The sequence below is a fragment of the Lepeophtheirus salmonis genome, chromosome 9 (genome assembly GCF_016086655.4).
Source record: "Lepeophtheirus salmonis chromosome 9, UVic_Lsal_1.4, whole genome shotgun sequence".
Classification (NCBI taxonomy): Eukaryota; Metazoa; Arthropoda; class Copepoda; order Siphonostomatoida; family Caligidae; genus Lepeophtheirus; species Lepeophtheirus salmonis.
The window spans coordinates 23843571-23849452 of record NC_052139.2 but is presented as its reverse complement, the minus strand read 5'-3'; positions in this window follow the sequence as shown (position 1 = coordinate 23849452).

Sequence of the window (5882 nt, the reverse complement as noted above, 5' to 3'; positions counted from 1 at the left end):
GAAACATTGTTTTAGCCCTATAAAATAGGAAATATTGTGAATGTGTAATGTAGTTAGGCTTAGCAATGAGAGTGTGTAGATAAAGTTAGCCAATGTGTGCTCTAGGCACTAGAACACTCCTTGGCTCATCACATCATATTAAAAGAAATCTCAAATTCTAATTATTATTATGAGATTCTTTAGAAGAATTATTTATTAATGGATACAAGCATGAAGCCGCTACGTTTGAGTGTGCAAATAAAAAAAGAAGAGTTATTTTGTATATTTATTTTATTAAAAGTTGTCTTTTAGCCCATACTTAATTTGAACTTGGGGCAATGCCAAGTACTAACTCTATTTTTTATATAATTACACTTCAAATTAACAACGTTATTTTTAGCCGTAGATGAAGTTTTGAGAGTGAGTTTATGGGATATTTATTACTAATCAGTAATACATAAAGATAATCTTATTTTATCTTAATCTAATTAAATAGATATTTATATATTAAAGCTTATTACTTAGATACAGATTTAGAGATTCTATTGATTTGATTTCAATTTTTATGAATATAGTTATAATATATTAAAATATAATATTATAAAAGGTTTATTTGAAAGTAATTCAAGTTGAAAAATAGTGTCAAAAGGAAAGTAATATATCTATAATAAAGTTATCTTATTAAAAGCACCAGTCTTATCCCCAATGCCATGTAATTCTCTTAACCTAATTTGCCTTAAAGGGATTTTGTATCAAGGATATTTCGCCTTAATATATGAATAAATGAAGTTTAAACGTCATTATTATTAACTTTTGGTTGAAATCAAAAAAGGCAAAATATTTTTCTATAAAATACACTAAATGTCTTTTATTGGAATAAATATGAAATTTTGCATTTGCTTCATATTTTTGTTTGGTTGATTATTTTCTAGATCCATCATCTCTTATGATAATTACTAACTGAGAAGTGATTAGCAATTCTTTCTTTCGAATCGCTGCTGTGTTTATTTTTAATTTTTTTTTCTAAATAATACTAATTTTATTACATCTTTTGTCTCTGGTTCGAATTCATCACATAGTGAGATTTTTTTGGGGTATGCATTAAAATTTTGGGGCATGATTACATTATTTTTCTCAACAGAAAGAAAAAACCATTTCGTGCGTATTATAGTAATACACATTACATATTTTGATTAAAAAATTGCAAGTGGACATCAATTTTAACCAAAAAATTCAAAAACAAGGTTTAAATCTCATTTATTTATATATTAAGGCAAAATATCCTGGGGACACAATGGCTCTAAGGAAAAATGTTAAAAGCAAATTGTCCTCAGGCAAAATTACCATATCATCATGTGTTCTTTACATGAATTTATCACCGGATGAATAGTTTTCTTTTGACATAACACATTTCAAAAAATATAACTCAGTGGGAATGTCACAAAAACAGCTTTCTTTTTTTATCTTTTCAACGACAAAAAAAAATCATTAATGAAAGTGTCTCAAATGTCAAAGTTAGACATGTGGGAAAGGAACCAAATTTTCACATAACGTATATTGTAATTTTGACAATATTGATGGGTCCCCCACCCAAAGTTTTGTATTATATTCAACCATATTATTAAGTTTCATGAACCTATAACTTACAGAGTGAGGACACAAAGCTTGCAGTAATATTTTATTAGGATTTTATCGCCGTTATTTTTAATAACAAGGCTTATTTATGCAATCATACAAAAGCTGTAAGAAAAATATACAAGTAATTCTTCATCCTATGTCTCTAATTGGAAAAATGTTGGAACAATAAAAATAAGGCAACGTGTGTATGATCTTCTCTACGCCATTGCCAATGACGAGAAGACTGAAGAGACTATTGGTATATCTATTTCGACTAACTGCAAAATCAAGAATTCCACTACAGTTCCATACATCCCAGAAGAACAAAAACTTCTGCAGTAAGAATATGGCATACTTCCGGCCAGCCTCCTTGTGATCTTCATCCAGCCTTGATCTGAGCTATTTGACTTTGTAGTTTGAGACCTATTGGAGAAATATCTCTAACGCACCTCTCATCTAAATTTAGATTAATCCAAGGTGCCATCTGAACAGTGTGGTACGCCATGGAGATTTTTTTTTATTATTTACTTGACAGAGCAGAGTCTCCATAATATATTTCAAGCTATTGCTTAATTATGAACGGTATTTTTCCCCATCAAGAATCAGTGCAAATTAAAACATGCAATTCTTTTCGATCAATTGCTTCGGGAAAAACAAAAGTAGTTTCACACTTAGCACAAAAATCCACAAACTAAAGAACAAATTGTCACGAGATTTTGACAGCTTTCTTTCGATTTTTACTTCGATTTTTACATCGGCAAATATTAATTACCTCCAACATATCTTTTTTAATTGAGCTATACGTAACTGCCTCCCCGAAGAGGTGAGAATAACGTCTTCACTTAAGGGGTTTAAAAGACTTATAACCCTAACTTAGACTTAAGACCCTAATTCAACCCTAAGAATGACACGTGTAATTTTGTTTTGTTTTTACTTTATCCATTTATCCTTAAATTCTATCAAATAATTTTACTCATTTATTTTAAATCCCAATTCCGCCTTATCCTTTCCTCTAATTTTATTCATATTATCCGATTTAATTCTACCACATTATATCATTTCATTAGATTTTATCATATTGTTTAATTATATTATATCATGAGTCGATAATATTCGGTTTTTTTTAGCCAATAGTCGAAAACAAACAAATAAATAAAACTATGCGAGGGTGTTCTGAAAGGTATCCAATATCAAAGTTAATATGGCCATAATCGTAAATAACAGCTAGTCACATTCATCAAAAATCGGTTGAGAGTTACTCACCAAAGTTTAAGCCATTTTTTACATGGAGTTGTTATGTATGTTACGTACGGAGATGAAAACTGTCTCTGCATCCTTATCGGGACTGACACGGGTGCAGAGGAAATTGCAAACGCGTTTAATTTTTTTTTGCTCTGACATTTTCACACGTAGGGACATGAAATAAAACAAAATTTGTTTATTTATGTTTAACTTGCCACTTGGTTGTCTATTGAAACCTTGTGATAAAAAAATAAAGGAGATCAAATCGTAATTTAATAGTACCACAAATTTTGAGTTACCACTCTGTAGGCATGGAATTACTAACTAAAGATTTTCAATTCTATTGCTAATGAATTCAACCAGGGACTCTTCCCAATAAATTCACAACTCATCCTAAGTTGTAACCCTTCATTACCTGTGAACTCAGGCACCTTATACTAAAGAAAGAATAACTGCTTTTCAAAATAAAAAAAACCCAATTCAATTTCCAACAACAAAAATTTTTGGGCTCGTTCATTGTCATATTTTCACAACTAAAGGGGTTTTCTACGTGATAGTGTCCATATCTGAACAAATATTGATCACATGGTGGTCTTCATTATCAAACTTGGTTCAACGGACTACTTTAATGAGGCAAAGTTAACTTTCAGACAAGAAAAAATAAAAAGAGGATGACTTTTCTTTTTGCATTTGTTATCAATCATCAAATAATCAAATTTTGATTTTTGAGCCACTCTATTGTGCATATACAATACACATGTAGGCACATTACACAATACTTCATGTACTTCAAATGCACCAATGTACATACATACATATATTTAAGCATATTTATCATTTTTTTGTAATGAACAAAGATATTTTTAAGAATATATACAGCAAAATCTAAGTTTGAAATGGTTTTTAAAATGCATGAAAAGCTTTTTGAAACAATTATTTATTATATTTTTTAAATAAATACAAAAAAAAATGTAGATAGTGAGGATCCAAAAATTGCAGCGGTATTTTATTTTGATTTTATCGCATTTATTTTTAAATATTATGTTTCATTACAAACTCAAGCTACAACTGAGGGAAAGAAAAAGTTTTTGTTTATTCCATATAAAGAGAAAGTATGAGGTTGAGGCAAGCTTTTACAGCTTTTCCAAATATAGAATATTCTAACAGTTGGAAATGATTATGTCATTTGTTAATTAATATCTAATTTCAGTCCTTCTTCTTTTTGGACTCAGTATAAAGTCACATTATCACACAAAAGAAAAAGAAAAAGTTATTTACCAAAGATATTAAATTAATTAAATTATTATCTATTTGTGCTCCATTTGATTCAGAATGTAGAAATTAATCTAATTTATATTCTATGTGACATTTGAGCATAATTCATCATAAAAGGTAACGTAAATATGAGATGACACAATTAAAGTCATACATACTTCATAAAAAAGTATGTGGAATTTTAATTTATTCACTTTGATAAAAATGAACTTAGCATTGGGCAGTTTTTAGTTTCAGAGCCATGCAAGGAGTTTTTAAAACATCCATATAATTCTGAGTTAAACAGAGTTGTTTTTTGTGTAATTTCAAAAACAATTAAATTACTCTAAATGTATTATTTTTATACATCTTTTTTTAAATCAAATGTAAGGTTGGATCTTTTACATTGGATCAGAAATACAACAATATTTTTGTATTCAAGTTTCTATCAATTATTAATTCATGTTTAAAATTTTTAATCACTTTTTGACCTTAATAAGTATAAATATATTCATACAGTATGTTTCAAAACACATTAAATATATTAATAGCAACCTTTGATTACAAATAGAATATTTGTATTATTTGGCATACCCTCCTTTTGGTCTTTATGACTGCTCTGCATATTTCAAATGTTTTAGCTAGACTATAAATATATAACTTTTTAAACCTTATAAATTATATTACCAATAAAAAAGATCGTAGGTATATCAAAATTATATATTTGAAGTAGAACCAAGAGAATATTTCCAATAATGATACATGATTGAAGGTCGTTAATCATATTTTTTGCAATCTTTACTCAAAGTGTTATCGATGAATTAGATACGTTTTAAAACATACTGGTCACCCTGTATATTTAAAAAAAAAATCCTTTTTATGTTTTTTTTTGCACAAATGCAGAGGTAACTTTTTATAGCAAACAAAAAATTATTAATCAATTTCATCAATATTTTGATTATACAGCCTGGTAATCAAGAAGAAAAGTTATCTAAACTAAATGGAAAACAAACTTTTTTTTTTAAATTTAATATATTATATAGTTAGGATAAATTTCCCAATTTGGTCATGCATTAAGTGTATGACGACCATTACATTCATAGTATATTCTCTCCCTCTAGAGATTAATCTTTTTTTTTAGTCACTTTAGACACTGGTACAAACATGAAATAGAAATCACAATTACCATATCATATATTAAGAACTTTATAATCTAATTATGTTTTCGTCAAAAAAAAAATCATGGAAGGTATTCCTTTTACGCTACAAACTCTTTTCTAATTTAACAGTGGATTTTGCCAAAGCCTTTGATACTCTGTCTACAGAGTTTATAAGAAAAACTCTGTCCCAAAAATGATTTGGAGATTTTATCACTCGAATGTTTGCAGTTACCTTAACGTGTACTCTTATGCTGATTAAATACAAAAACTAATTCAAATACTTTCGAAAAACTGGGGCATTCTTCAAGGAGATCCTCTACTTCTATACTTCGGATTATATTCCTTGATTGGCTAATACAAGAAATATGTAAATCAAAGATACAGAATAAAAAACTTTCAGTTGCCACACTCTAATTTAAAATTTTTATGTTCTGCAAACGACATAACAATGATATTTATCGGGAGACGGTATAAAACATTAAAATAAATCCAAAACATGTTAAGGGTCTTATTTCCATTCTCTAAATTATCTGGTCTCCATAAAAACTGAAATTATCACTCCTTATAACGGATTACTTGAAAAGGCTTGTCCTCATTTTAAATTGAAATCAAAATCTTGGGGTTTTGGAT